Here is a 16,124-nt window from a genome sequence, read left to right as displayed (position 1 = left end):
CACGTATTTTGTACTTGATATTCCAGTAAAATCTTATTTTTAAAAAATAGTTTCTGTAATTCAATTTTTTTATGTTAGCTCTGCCCATTTGTTTTCTATTGGATATGAAGGGAAAAATCCATTCATTTTGTGCAGAGAATTTTAAAGCATATATGTATGTATTTTTTTTTTAATTTTATTTATTTATTTATTTTTAATTGTATTTGGGCTCTGGGGTACATGTGCATGTCCTGCATCCTGCAGGATTTTTGCATAGGTACATACATGCCATAGTGGTTTACTGTCTCCATCCCCCACCCGTTGCCTACATCAGGCATTTCTCCTCGTGTTATCCCTCCCCATACACCCCACCCGCACCCCTACTGTCCCTCTCCCACCCCACCCTACCACCTAGCCCTGTGAATGTTGCTCCATTCCCTCTGCCCAAGTGTTTTTATTGTTCATCACCTGCCTATGAGTGAAAACATGCTGTGTTTGGTTTTCTGTTCTTGTGTCAGTTTGCTACGAATGATGGTTTCTAGGTTCATCTATGTCTCTACAAAGGACATGAACTCATTTTTTATGGCTGCATAGCATTCCATGGTATATATGTGCCACATTTTCCCTGTCCAGTCTATCATTGATGGACATTTGGGTTGGTTCCAGGTGTTTGCTATTGTAAACAGTGCTGCAATGAACATTCGTGTGCAGGTGTCCTTATAGTAGAACGATTTATAATCCTTTGGATATATACCCAGTAATGGGATTGCTGGGTCAAATGGAATTTCTATTTCTAGGTCCTTGAGGAATCGCCACACTGTCTTCCACAATGGTTGAACTAATTTACACTCCCACAAACAATGTAAAAGTGTTCCTATTTCTCCACATCCTCTCCAGCATCTGTTGTCTTCAGATTTTTTAATGATCGCCATTCTAACTGGCGTGAGATGGTATCTCAATGTAGTTTTGATTTGNATTTGCATTTCTCTAATGACCAATGATGATGAGAATTTATTCATATGTTTGTTGGCTGCATATTTGTCTTCTTTTGAAAAGTGTCTGTTCATGTCCTTCATCCACTTTTGAATGGGTTTGTTTGTTTGTTTTCTTGTAAATCTGCTTTAGTTCTTTATAGATTCTGGATTTTGTCTGATGGGTAGATGCAAAAATTTTTTCCCATTCTGTTGGTTGCTGGTTTACTCTAATGGTTGTTTCTTTTGCTGTGCAGAAGCTCTTAAGTTTAATTAGGTCCCATTTGTCTATTTTGGCCTTTGTTGCCATTGCTTTTGGTGTTTTGGTCATGAAGTCCTTGCCTGTGCCTATGTCCTGAATGGTTTTGCCTATGTTTTCTTCTAAGGTTTTTATGGTGTTAGTTCTTATGTTTAAATCTTTAATCCATCTGGAGTTAATTTCTGTATAAGGTGTAAGGAAGGGGTTCAGTTCCAGCTTCCTGCATATGGCTAGCCGGTTTTCCCAACATCATTTGTTAAAGAGGGAATCCTTTCCCCATTTAAAGCATATATATTTTTGATATAAAGATATTTGGTGACACCATTGAAATAGGTACATTTGGATGAATGTTTGTATAATTTTAAAAAAATATTCCTTTCCCCATTTTATCATTTTGCAGTTCCCTTAAGATTCAGCCTCTTTCATCACCATAACAACCCATAATTCATGACAAATATAATCATTATTAGGAAGGACAGGAGGAACAAGCCTGCCAATCTTTGCATACATTAAAAAAAAACTAGATAACCTTTATTTAGATCATTCAGCTATGCTGGATACAAAGCCTCCGCATGAACCATTAACATTTCTAATTAGGGCCTCGGATTTTTTGACATCTTGGCACAAAGGCTATCTCTGGGATCTTTTTTATCTTTTCATGCTAATTTGGTAAACGAGCACCAAATTACACAAATCCTACAAGGGTAAGAGTGAAGGTAAAATAGTTTAAACCAAAGGGGAGGCAATACTGTATAGTGATTAGGGGCATGGACTCTTGACTAGAGAGCTTGGGTTCACATCTTAGCTCTGGTGTTTGTTAGCTGCATCTTAGGCGAGTTACTATACCACTCTGGGCCCAAGTTTTCTCAACTATAAAATGAGAATAATAATATTTCCTACCTCACAGGGTTGCCTTGAGAACTAAATAAGCTAAAAGAAGGGAAGCACTTACAGCTGTACTTGTACTAATGCTCAGTACATATTAGCTATTGTTATTATTATAGGTTTTCTATGGATAGTCTTGTTTGCTAGGTATAGACTCTATGATGTTAGGAGGCTGTAACGGTTGTTAGGTTCTCCACCAGAAAATAGCTGGGCAAGACACATTAGATATGGCAAATTTGATTCCAAATCTGGCCTCTTTGGCAAGATTCCTGTACAGCTCACCTATTTGGACTGCAGTCCTCTTCATACACCATGCTACAGTATACCCTCTGTATACCAACCATTTGGATATTTAACTAGTACCTCCCGTTCAAGACTCAGATCAGAGATTAGGTCTTCTAGGAAAACTCCCATGATTGTTCTCCTAAACACCGCTTCCCTACATTCACCATCACCATCACCACGCTAAGCAATATGCTTCCCCTATGTGCTCTGATAGCCATAAGAGCACACCTCCACCATTACTATCTTTATCTTACATCAAAGTTATGTGTTTATGTTTTGGCCTACCTGGATAGACTATAATATTTTTGGAAGGCAGGCACCATATCATCTCCCTATTTATAACTCTAGTGCTTATTACAGTACTAAGTTTATAGTTTGTACAGATGTGAGAGAGTGGAAAAGGGAGCCCAGTGCCTGGGTAATTGGAGATACTAGGAATGGAAGTAAGGAATACAAGAAGGTCAGTAGGTTTGGGTAGGGGAAATAAAGACTTTAGGTGAGGGCATTTAATTGAAGGCTTCTACAGAGCATCCATTGTGGAAAATAAAGATTGGAATTAAGGAAAAGTCAGGCTTAGAAAGGCTAAATATGAGAGTCACCAAACATATGTGAGATTTGAAATCTTGGGAATGATGATTTTCTAGTTAGAGAATATGGATTAAAAAAAAAAAAAAGCCAAGAAAAGAATCCTAGGGAATATCTACATTCAACAAGCAGAAATCAGATATGAAGAATGAGAAGGACTAGAAACAGAGAAAGAGAAAAACCGGGATATAAAATGTTCCAGAAGCCAGAGAGTGGTGAGATTTAAAGGAGTGTTCAACAGTATCAAAGGGTTAGTTATTAATTAATCAAAAATTAATTGAACATCAAATCTGTGCTAGGTATTTACTAAGTGCTGAGATAAAATGGTCACGAGATCTCTGTTCTTACAAGAAGTTAAGTAGTATGAGGAGTGGGATGAGGAGTGGTTAAGAGATGCAATAAATTTGTGGAAATCAGCTTGCAATACTAAGGAGGAAACAGGAGGTGAGAAATGATCAAGAACAAAGGTTGTCTGCTATGTTAAACAGTTTGGAAATTATGGGAAGGAGAGAAAATGGTTGCTTGAAGAAAAGCTTAAAGATTTTTGTTTTGTATTTATTAAATTGTTTGCCCTTTTAGAATGGAGAGACGTGAGCTATTTCTAGGCTGAAGAGAAACAGGCAGGGAGCACGCAGAGAAGAGAGAACAAAAGGGGAGGATGAGATCAGAAGTCATTAGCCTTGGGACAGAGGTCCCTTCTGAGGCAGAAACTGTGAGGACAGTGTGAGAATGCTAAATTGTGAGACAAGGGAATGAGAAATCCAGAGAGCTCATATTGGATAGATGCATCCAGCTACTCTGAAAAACAGGGAACTGGGCTGCCTGTAGAGAGTGAGGGCAAGGTGCAGGTTCAGAAAGAAACAATGAGCTTTGGAATAACAACTTTTGGTTGGGACCCTCCCCTAGGGACAATCACGGAGCATCACTGAGATCGGACAGGCCAGACTGTGAAGTGGACCAAATGGGCATTGCTAGTCACAGAAATGGTGGTTTAAACATGAAAAAAAAAGAAGAGGTAAGAAGCCAAAAGCATATTAAGAAATGTGCATTTTGTAGATACACTTGAAGTTGTTTTGTTCTAGATCCCAACAGTATGAAATTCAGAGCTGTCAGTTTATTTTTAGAAATGGAAATGCCATTCCTGAGGCTAATGAACTGTACCAAAACAAGATCCAATTGTGGGTTCTGGCTGCAGGCAGTAACTACAGAGTGCTGACTCCAAGGACAAACTACTTTTGAAGGCTGAGTTATAATGAAGCGGAACGTGAACCAGGCGCAGATCTAGCCATAGGAAGAACATGCTTCCCTTGGTGCTGAGATTTGTGGAAGGAACCCCTTCTGGCATGAATGATTCAAAATTGTATTCTGCAAGTAGATAATTCCCTCTGCTCCTTTTCTTGCTGTGTAGCCTCAAACAGTTCAAACATGGGTATCTTATTTCTGTGTCAAAATCATGCTGAGTCCTAGAAGACGGGTGTAAATGTTGTGGGGGGCACTCTTCCATGTTCTTTTCTCATGCCTGATGAGCTCAGTTACCTCCTCTCCCAAGGTGTCAATGTGATTGATCCTTGGGCCATACAGATGGCCTCCAACTTACAATGGTTTGACTTAGGATTTTTCAACTTTACAATGGTATGAAAGCATTGCCAACTCAATAGAAACCATACTTCAAGTACCCATACAGCCATCCTATTTTTCACTTTTAGTACAGCACTCAGTAAATTACCTGAGATATTTAACACTTTGTTATAAAGCAGATGTTGTGTTAGATGATTTCACCCAACTGCAGGCTAATATAAGTGCTCTGAGGATGTTTAAGTTAGGCTAGGCTAAGCTATGATGTTTGGTAGGTGAGGTATGCTAATTGTGTTTTCCACTTACGATATTACTGACTTACAATGGGTTTATTGGGACGTGACTCCATCATAAGTTGGGGAGAAACTGTATTTGGTTATGGGCTGGATCACTGTGTCAGTACTTCCTTGTTCAAAGTAAACCCAAGGTTTCTGTTCTCCCTCTTCCGTCTCTGGAAATGATCAGGTCAATAAGCCCGGGTTAATTCTTCAGGACCTACCATCTAAATTGGAGGGGAAAGAAAGCACAAAACCTCTCCAAGGCTTTCAGGATTAAGATGTATCCTCTAACCCCAGTTTTACAAAAGAGCTTTACCTTTTTTCTTTTGCTATTACTGGGAGAAAGAGACACTGGCGTTTTGTTTCTCATTTGGCTATTTTTTCTTGCATATACCTCTCTTAGCTGGGAATTGTGTGGAGAGGAATAGAGTAAAGGATAGCTGTTATTTGGTTTGATGAGAACATTGGGAAGAGAGAAGTGGCCTTTTTCTTCTGAGGCCAGGAGCTGTAAGAAAAATGCTTTCCAGAGATCGACATTAATACCGGGGAAGCAGAACAAGGGAAAGAAAGAACAGGAAGGATCTTTTAGGATATTGTTTTGAACATCTGCTCCTGTTTTGCCTGAGTGCAGACCAAATCCTGAACTTTTCATTACACAAACCAACATATTCCTATTTTTTCCCTCAGAGGAATCTGAGTTGGCTTCTTGTCACTTACTTTGAAAGAATCCTGAATGAAACAAGAAATGATTGGCAAGGCTGAATCTGGGTATGTTTAGGTCTCCTGCTGTAATATCACTTTCTCAAATCATTGAAACCTCACTGCTGTGTTACAAGCCTAGAAGCCATTTTCTTTATGTAAATATAGACATTAACTTAAAATAATATCTTTTGAACAGGAGGGTTGCAACACATGGGAAGGGGCCTGGAGAAGTGGATAGAATCTTTCCCCCTGGTGAGCGCTAAGAATAAGATACAGACAGCCTTGGATGGTTTAAATGCTATCCTGTCTAGAAGCAGGAGGGAGAAGGGAGCAGATCGTCACAACCCAGCAGTGTCAGAAGTTTCCCACTGTGTTGTCAGAAATGAGTAGAGCCAGTTTAGCCCACGTTGAGGGAAATTTGCTACTGACTACTTCTTACATGCCCATCTTTTTTTGTTCATTTTTTTGCTTCCTGGCTTTTTGATAAGGAATTTACGCATTCTCCTGAAGTAGCTTATGACCATTTTGATAATGAATCTAGCGTTTTTCTCTCACTTAAGTTCAGATAAAATAAAAACCCAAAGCAAAATACTTACGGTGTATTTATTACATGTCAGAGACATTTACATGCATGACTCTACTCAATCCTTCTCATTATGTCTATTTTAAAAAGGAAGAAACAGAGGTTTTTAGATGTTAAGAAACTTGTTCAAGGTCACTTGGCAGAGCTGAAATTCAAACTGAAATCTGTCCCTACAACCCCTGTTCTGAACTGTTAAGCCTTCCTATGTTTTCAATAACCATTATGTGCTAAGACACAGAAGTATCAGAGTAGTTCTTAGCTTTACTAAATTTTCCCGTCTTTTCAGGGTTATCCTTTGCTTAAATGTCCAGTAAAATAATTTAACTTGTATCCCATGCTTCTGCAGTAACCCAAGTGTTTCTGCCAACAAGGAAGTTGAGGTTTACTTTGAATAGAGGAGTCTTGCCTTTTCCTCATAGTCACAGTATTCTAGGGCACAACTTGGGATCCATCTCCATTCTCAGAGGCACACTTACATTGGTTTCCAGAATTTAAAATTCTGTAAGTATATCAGAAGGAAAGTAGAATCCAGGGCAGGATGTTTTAAGCTCAGTGTCGGCTATTGCTGTATTTGAGACCCACGGCCAGGCTCATCCCTGGAACCCACACTGACACCTCTCTCCCTGAGCCTTGAGTGCCCTTGGGATTTTCATCTTCCCATTCACCTGCAGCATAGTGTCTGCCCCAAACCAGATTTCCCAGCTAACCAGGGAAAACCAGAAATCCCTTAAATTAGTTGGAGCAGTGCCACATCCTGCCCACGGGACAGCCTTTCACACTATTACTGTTTTAGTCTAAAGTATCTGCATTTGGATTACTTCACCAAAAATCCAAAGTTACAGCATCAACAAGGAAAAGAGACTATAAATGGCGACTGTGAACAACTAGTAATCACCAAACCAATCCCTGCCTTCACTCAAAACAAAGTTTCCTCTTATGATAAATTGGTAATGCAATCTTGAGAACAATGCGAAAGTTTTTTTATTTTTTCAAGTTTTTGACTTATCATTTTGTTCTTCCTTCCAGCCAGCAGGTATTCAAAATCCTTTGGTCCTATCACTGATGGTCCTGGCCTTAGGGAGCCTATAGTTTTGGTAGGTATCTGATATATGAATCTTGTGATATTTTCCAGCCATCTAGTTTCCCTTTTTTTTTTTTTTTTTTTTTTTTTTTTTTTTTTTTGATTCTGTTTCTGTTGAGGCCTTGGCTCTTCACTTTCACTGAAGGTTAGCTTCCTCTTGAACTGTCCTCAGTCTCCAGGGCTACCTCTTCTAATCCCTTCTCAATCCCAAGCCCCCCAGTCTATGGAGCTTCACAACTCTTTTCTGGCTTCTGCTTTCCTAGTGCAATAGTTCCCAGCCAGAGAAGCACATCAGAAACACTTGTTGAGTTTACACAGGTTCTAGATGCTCTGATGCTCTTCCCCAGAAAGTTCTGACTCAGTAGGTCTGGGATAGAGCCTGACATCTGCATATGTGTGAAGAGGCACAGGTATGTAGCAGGTTGACCCTCAGATACTAGGAGCACACTTTCTGGGTCAACATAGATGATGCCACATCATTATAATTAGAATGGATTGAAGAACTTACCTACTTCACTCTCCGTTTAAAGTTAAGAAGCCTGAAGTTCAGATGTGCTAATTTAAGATTAGTTCAAGGCGATACAGTTAGTAAATGACAGAGCCAGGATTGGAACTCAGGCTTTCTGACCACCAAATTCAAGGATTATTTTTTTCAATATCACATGTTCTCTCTCAAAGTACTATTGGAAGAAGTTAGATAAAGTTAAATGGGAGTACATTTCTCTCTTCACTACCAATCCTAAATGTCCTTGCCAATGCTCTCCTTGCAACTAAGTTTGGTACTCAAAGCACTTAGGAAAAACTCAAGCACAATATTGTATAAGCATGCCTCATGGAAATTGTGCATTTTGAGACTTTAATTAGAAAAGATAGGACATGTTTTAAAAATTAAATCACTGTTTTGATTTACTGAGAAACAAAGTCTTTTGTACATCGACCCTCTTTAGTATTGCCATATAATAGAGAAGCTTATGTTTTGCCTTTCTTCTGCTCTAGCTTTGCTTTCATATGAAAGCCTCAATAAGACATGAGATAGAAAGATTTAAAACAGGAAATTCAATATTCAGATATCTTAAGATGCAGCCAGGTGAGTAATTTAGCTATCTAAAGCAGAGCAAAGAGCTCTTAATCATCAAGTGAAATTCTCAAGATTCTTAATTTTTTATTTTTGTACCTGTGTAAATCAGGTTTCTCTGACCCTTAAAGGGTAAGATCTGCTAAACTATGCTGTGGCAATTCACCAGGGAGGTGTGTGTGTGTTGGGGCAGGGGGAAGTTCTTAGGGAGTGGGCATGGTGACATATTGTTCACTTATATTTCATTATTCTCAAACAGTCTCATGTAAATATTTTCTTCTGAAATGTTCAATAGCCTTAAAATGCAGGTAAAGCAGGAATATTAGAAAACATGAGATTCAGCATTATTGTATCCTCCAATAAGCCCTAATTTGAATACACTTTTGATGCTGCAAAAGTAACCATGAACACAATTTATATAAATTTTGCTTCCAACACAATCAGGGAGAGGAAATTGGGACATGGACTTTCCCTCCCTCCCTCCCTTCCTCCCTCCTTCCTTCCTTCCTCCCATTTTTGTTTTGTTTTGTTTTTTTTGAGAAACAATCTGGTTCTATTACCCAGGCCAGAGTGCATTGTCATGATCTTAGCTCACTGCAACCTCCACATCCTGGGCTCAAGCCATCCTCCTACCTCAGCCTTTCAAGTAGCTGGGACTACAGATGTGCACCACAATGCCTGGCTAATTTTTGTATTTTTGTTGGTAGAGGCTGGGTTTTGCCATGTTGTCCAGGCTGGTCTCAAACTCCTGGCCTCAAGCAATTCACCCACCTCATCCCCCTAAAATGCTGAGATTACAGGGACTCTAATTGTTATCTCATATTTCCAGTTAGTTACAGGGAGAATGATTAGAGATACTATGGTAAGATAAAGAGCAATGTAGGCACTTTTTAGGATGGAAGTAGGAGCAGTCCACCCAAAGTCAAAGGTACTTCTCGTCATCTCCTTGCACCATCATCATCTTCAAATATTTTGTAAAGACCATATCTGAGCTGGGATGTTCTAGGATCTAGGGATCCATAACCATGTGAGATTATGATTTCTTATCTGGTTGAGAGGTAGGGATTACATGTAATCATACTGATAAAAGCAAAATAAATGCATGAGAAGAACTAATGCAGGTTTTCCTTCTGGTATAGGGGTTTAACAGGATTTATCAAAGGTGTCCAGGACATATCAGAATGTGAGAGGCAGGCTGACTGTTGGGGAACTATTGCAGTAATATAGCTGCCGGCTGCCAAGGATGTGGCTCAGAGGAAAGGATGGGAGCAGCAACCATTGTTCAGGGAGATTCTCTGGATAAAGTAAGGCACAATACTCTTAATTTGTTGTAGTAATATATACACAGTCTCTAATATTACCACACAATAAAAGAGAAATTAATTCTTAGAAAATGACTACTGGGGATAAAACTGAAAAATGATTTCAAAAGTCCTACAGACATTTCTTATAACATACATTCTAGATAGTAGCCTGGCAACAGCATACTTATTACTGTTTGGCTAATATATGGGGAGAAAGAAGAGATCAGGTGATTTGAATCACTTTGTCAAAACTGAGCTATTATACTTGCTAATGAAAGACAGTACAGGATTCAGTCCTCTTGCTCATTGAATTGAACAAAGCCAACCAATTCTGAGCACAAGAATACAGGGCTGCCTTTTTATACTCATTAATCAATTCTCTATTGAACTTATATATTTGTGTAGCTCAGGCTAAGTGAAGAGGCTTGTATCTTGGTAACTGAAAGGTGGGAATTGTATTTTGAGATTAAAAGTGATCGCTCATCTTAGACTTATACATTTTAGGTAGGAAGACTAGGTAGCATCTGGTACCCCTCTCATTTTTTGGACACAAAGATTTGAGGTCAGGAGAAGCTGTTCTTTCCCAAAGCCACAGCATCTATTAGTTTGACAGAGACATTAGCTATGGGTGGGTCTGAGGTCCTTTGAATCCCAGGCATATTTTCTAGTCATTTTTCTGGAGCCCATGCTAGTTTTGTTCTGTAGCAGTAGTTGAGTGACTTCCATTCTTACTCTCCTTGATTTTTGCTTTTCAAAATCTTCAAGCACATGGGACAATTTCTTGTCTCAGATGCTGATCTTCTGTGAAAGGTACTGCACTTATTCATGAATATTGCATTTATTTTATGAATAATTATTCCTGGCTACCATGTTTTAGGCACTGAGCTAACTATTGTCTGTATACCATGATGAATAAGTCAGGCATAGTTCTGCCTTCAGGTAGCCTGCAATACAGTTTTGGGCACTGATGTTAAACAAACACATATTTCATTATGTCCTATGGAAAAAAAAAGTATAAGTGTTTTTGTTTGTTTGTTAGTATTTTTGAGATGGACTTTCGCTCTTTCACTGAAGCTGAAGTGAAGTGGTGCTATTTCGGCTCACTGCAACCTCCATCTCCCAGGTTCAAGTGATTCCCCTGCCTCAACCTCCCGAGTAGCTGAGTTTATAGGTACCTGCCATCGTGCCAGATAACTTTTGTATTTTTAGTAGAGACAAGGTTTTGCCATGTCAGCCAGGCTGGTCTCGAACTCCTGACTTCAGGTGATCCACCTGCCTTGGCCTCCTAGAGTGCTAGGATTACAGGTGTGAGCCACTGTGCCTGGCCAAAAAAGTATAGTATATTTTGAGAGAAAGGATAAGGAAATCTAAATTAATTGGGGAGGAAGGAAGGTCTTGGATAAATTATTCAATATGAGATTTGAAAGTTAAGTAGGAGCCAGCTAAAATAACAAATAGAGTGAAGAGTGCTTTAGTCAGAGGGAGCACATGCATGTAGGAAACTCATGAGGCTGGGGGAGAACTTGAAGTGTTGAAAAAGTGGCAGCAAAGCCATTTTTTTCCCCAGGGCTTCCCTTGGAGCTGCCAAAAAAAAAAAAAAAAAAAAGAAGTTTGAAGTAGAATGAAGGAGATGAGTGTAATTCAAAACAGTGGGTGTTTTTTGTTCTGTTTTGGTTTTTAGAGATGAACCATTTATCAACGAACTTCTTTGATTAGGTTTATTCTTTTATTTAAACTCAGCCTTGTTTTCAGAAAGAGATAAGGTAGCATCTTGTTAGTAATAGAAAGACTTCACTGCATTGCAGTCTTCCTGTGGTGATTGTTACATGAATCAGAAATAAGGCTGTTTATTGACATTGTGCCATGTGGCCTACGCTTTGAATTAGTCTGACTTCTGATTTAGTTTACTTCATTTTGCCTTCAATCCAAATTATGCTCAATTTCTATGAATGTTTGGATCTATATGAAAGTCATAGTATGGAAAATGAAGTCAGAAAGCCATAGAAATTTAGATGAAAGAACAAAGAAATTATTATTTGATTTTTATGACAGCTTTCTTCAGAACTCTCTAAGAAGCATTTATTTTCGATTTGCTCTGATGTTAAGTAACAAGAACAGGGAAAATTGATGATGTATTTTTCTATTTATTGTTATAACTTCAATTTATTTTTCTTGAGTTGTGCTTTTCCCTTCATAGAATATGTACTATATGGGAAAAAAAAGAGAGTCCTCAAGAGAAACCTTGTCCTGGGAGCCAGGGCACAGGTCTAGCCCAAGATTCCACTTATCTCTGAGCACAGAATCTCCAGTGATAGACCTACTGGCTGGGGAGAATTTTATTGAAAGTGGAGGTAGGAGATTAGACTTGTTTTTTAAATTGTGTAGGATTCAGACAGAATGGAAACGGCTGGAGAAAAGCATACAACTAAGCTGACTGACAGGTCTGTCTTAATCAGTAATTTCGAGAGTGGCTCTTAGAGGATTCAGAAATCTTGTTACATTCCCACATGAATTCACTCTTTCTATCTCCAACACAAATATTTCTCACTGCTTTTTCTTTCCTTAAACCTTTACTATTTCCTATTTTTTAAATTCTTATTTAAAGCCAGGTCTTTAAATTTTTTTTAAAATTTAAAACTTGTAAAATTTTAAATTTTACAAGAATTTAAAAATCATATTATTTATTCTGCAGTAGCAGCAATCAAGAAAGAACTTGTTTTTCCACCAACAGCCTACCAGGCCCCACACCCGTGTATTCTATATTAAAGTTAAAATGAATGAACTATTGGTGCTTCTTTCTAAAAACAGCTCTCCGCTTGTGCACTAGATTTCATCCCCTTTGGCTACTTTGGCCCACACGGGATGTGACTCCCATAAATACGTCCCCCTTTCCCGTTATCCCTATTCCTCTTTTTGGCACCATTCCAAATTGTTGGAGATATTCATGACATTGAAAGCACAAAAGATAAAATGCTGGAAGGTAATCCAATCTTGGAAACTGAGTATGACAATTTGCCAAGGCAGAGAAAAGATGCTCGCTTCCTACAGCAGGCTATGCAACCAGAAGGCAAGCACTGTTCAGGCTACTCTTGATTTTTTTTAGCAGAGGAAATAAAACCCTTTAATTCTCAATTTGTCTAATGTTTTAAAATACAGTTTGCTGATTAAATATTAGTTTCAGTTCTTTTCCATTTCACCACATATTTGTAGCTAGCAGTAAGAAGTTTATAATGTTTTGAAAAAAATTTTTAAAAATTCATTCAACTGGTATTTATTGAGAATTCCATATGCATTCTCAGAAAATGCACAATCTTACAAGAAAAACAATTAAAAAGTAATTACCATATGATGTAATAAAAATGAGAAACGTAGAGTCATCTGTGAGCAGATTGCAGATAGCAGATATTAAATCTTTCTGAGGGGAGGAAAGTGTCAGAAAGGAAGTGACACTAAATGTATGGGCAGAGATGCTCTAAATCTTCCTCAAGGCTGTTGAGGGGTAGCCTTGTTTGATCTGGGAAGCTGCCAGTACCATCATGTTCTTAGTTGCCTTGGGCTGCCACCACCATGAAATACAGAATACCAGTTTATTTATTCAGTCACTTTACAGTTCTTGAGCAATAATATAATCCAGTGCCCTAGGCTCTGGGTGTTCAGTTATAAACCAAATAAGCAAAACACCTGCTCTCATGGCAACTTATATTCTAGTAGGGATAAGCAGATATTGAATAAATAAACAAAAAGAGATGCATTAGGTGTTATGGAAAAAAATGAAGCTTAATAAGATGATAAGAGTGTATGTTCTCATATATGTGTGTGCCTGTATACTATTTTTTTTTTTTTAAAAGTTGACTTTAAGCTCTGGGATACATGTGTAGAACATGCAGGTTTGTCACATAGGTATATATGTGCCACTGTGGTTTGCTGCACCTATCAACCCATCACCTAGGTTTTAAGCCCCGCGTGCATTAGGTATTTGTCCTAATGCCCTTGCCCCCCAGCCCCTGAACAGGCCCAGTGTGTGATGTTCCACTGTCTGTGCCCATGTGTTCTCATTGTTCAGCTCCCACTTATGAGTGAGAGCATGCAGTGTTTGGTTTGGTTTTTTCCTAAGAGTGTTGGTATAAGGAGTGCTTAATTTTGTCAGCCAAGTACAGAATGGAAGGAAATTTGAAATTCTGGAGAGTGTTGAGGGCTGTCATTTTTTATTGGGCCATTGAACTGAGCTTGCTATTACAGGATAAAATTGGTAAATTTTAAGCATAAAAGATTCATGATAATTCATGAAGGAAATTTCTTTCTCAGAGGACAGTTTCTTTTTATTGCCACAAATTGTACTTAAAAGCTTTCATTTGCCATATTCTTTGAAGTGGTGAAAGACTGTATGTAGGAGTTGATGCTGGAGAAGATGTAGACAGATCCCAGTGATAGGTAGATAGATATAGCATGTGTTGTTTTCAGTTTTTGCATGCAGATTCTTAGAGTGGTCTGTAGGTAGAATTTGGGTTGTTTTATAAAAGTCACAGAACACGTGAATTAAAATGCTCCTATGATCGCCACAACTCCCTCCCTGAGGTAAACTCTCTGCTGAAGGAAGTAATTTTGCTTTCCTGGCATGGCTAGTTAGAGAGCTCAATCTCCCTGGGATGAATGCAACCCTGTTTCTAGCAGTTCATTGGAATGGTCAAGAACATTCTGTCTTTCACAATGTTTCTGAGTGTATCACGGTTTCCAGTTCAAGGCCATACTCAATATGGAGGTTGCTCTGTTAATACCCAGAAGCCATGACTGCATTGTTTTGATTGCTCCAAATATCAATGGAACACCTATTGAGCTGTACCCTGGCTCTCCAGATATCCTTAGGGTTCAGCTACTGGTGAGTTATTCACAACACAGTAGTGTTGGAGGACAGGATAATTATACCCTCATACAGCAGATAACTGCTAATATATCCATGTTGCCCAGGCTCTCCTGTGCCTCTGACTCAGGCATGGAGTAAGGAAAGTGTGTGTTTCTTTTCTCCACAGTTGCTACCTCAACTTTCAGCCATGCTTACAGATGGTCCAGGGCAAATGTTTAGCTTTAATTCTGGTTGAAAATAAGCCATGTGGCAGGCCTGCACTGGCCCAGGCTCATGAAGCACTTTGGCAAATGGTTAGAGATTCCAGTTGGGAAATTAGACACAGGGATCCAGGGAAATAAGTTCCAGTGCAAGTAGGGGCTACTTCCCAAATAAACAGACCCTGTGTGGCTGCCATTCTCTCTTATCACCAGTTCTTTCTTCATTTTGGTGATTAACAATCAACCTCAGGGAAATGCCTCTGTCTTGGGCACTGGGCTTCCTGCCTAGGCTACTTATGCCATAGACACAGCTGATGCTGTGCCAGAGAGCAGCATCATAGTCAGCCTGTCACACTGGGGCTTTGCTGTCTGTGGTCACAGGAGCAGGCTACTGTCTGTTAGATTCCTGAAGTGCCCTTTTGTAACTTAAATGGTGGTCATGGGTATGGAGTGGCTAAAAAAATGCTAGAAGTCATGGATTTTTTTTTTTTTTTTTTTAATGACAGAAAAAGAAGTGTGATTTAGTGTTTCCCATGATGGCTTTTAAGCAGTGGTTTGCAAACCTGACCAACAGTCAGAATTACAAGAGGAGCTTAAATACACACATTCAGATTAGGTGTTTCTTGGCTGGGGACTGGGAATTCTTGACAGACTGATCGGGCAGCCACTGTTTTATGGGATAAGCATAGTCTAGTGTAGACCAAACAATTTGCCCAAGAGGGAGCAGGTTCCTGGTCATGGTAATAATAGGTCTATCTCAGAGCCAATATACATAGTCTTTGTTTTATAGCTTTTAAAATATTGAGGTTTGTTCATATAATCCAAGAGCAGATATAACCCTTCTTAGCCTTCACAGTTTGTGTAGCTGATTATATACACCTTTGACAGTTGCATTTGGCTCTAATATTTCACAGCTCCTTTAGAGCCTCAATAAATCACTTTGGCACACTGTGGGTGTATGTGGGAGGTAAGTCCATTTTCCTCCCAGATTCCTTCATCACTAAGCTCTGCGGGGGATGGATGAGGAGAGGAAAAGACTAAGGCACATAGCTGAGATCCAAGTGGGATAAATGAGTGGCAAGAAACTGAGAAGACAGAAGGGCAAGGAGAGTGGAGGAAGAGTGAGAGAAAGGACCTGATTTGGGAGGGAAGAGAAAGGAAAGGAGAATGCGTGGAAGAGAAACATTTTCTTTCCCCACAGCTGTTACCTCAAAACGCCGGTTTTCATATCCACACTTACCATGAAGGAACTTGTGAGCACACATACAGAATGTCCTACTGCAGTGGTTTGAGGGAATGTGTGTCCTGCCACACATTGGGCAAGTTGACGAACGGGCAGCAGTGGCTGCTGCTGGAGCATTGTCTCTGGCCTCCCACAGTGGATGCCATTTCTTGCTTTTTGCCTCTGCAGAGCCTGTGGAATGGAACCAACCATCCTGGCTGAAGATGGTTCCTGAGACAGGCCTTCCCGACTCCTAGTGGGGCATGGTCACTTCCCTAT

The 16,124-nt window shown here is 39.3% G+C and overlaps 1 long non-coding RNA gene across 1 annotated transcript; it reads left to right on the top strand.

Moving 5' to 3' along the window:
- The first annotated feature begins 1,152 nt into the window (after positions 1 to 1,152).
- On the top strand, positions 1,153 to 10,723 carry LOC119466838. Its single transcript, XR_005195324.1, has 3 exons — positions 1,153 to 1,166; positions 5,014 to 5,018; positions 10,637 to 10,723. It is a non-coding gene; the product is annotated as an uncharacterized LOC119466838 (long non-coding RNA).
- The last annotated feature ends 5,401 nt before the right edge of the window (positions 10,724 to 16,124 follow it).

Source organism: Cebus imitator, unplaced genomic scaffold (assembly GCF_001604975.1).
Source record: "Cebus imitator isolate Cc_AM_T3 unplaced genomic scaffold, Cebus_imitator-1.0 Scaffold233, whole genome shotgun sequence".
Lineage (NCBI taxonomy): Eukaryota > Metazoa > Chordata > Mammalia > Primates > Cebidae > Cebus > Cebus imitator.
This window is presented reverse-complemented; position numbering and strand designations above follow the sequence as displayed.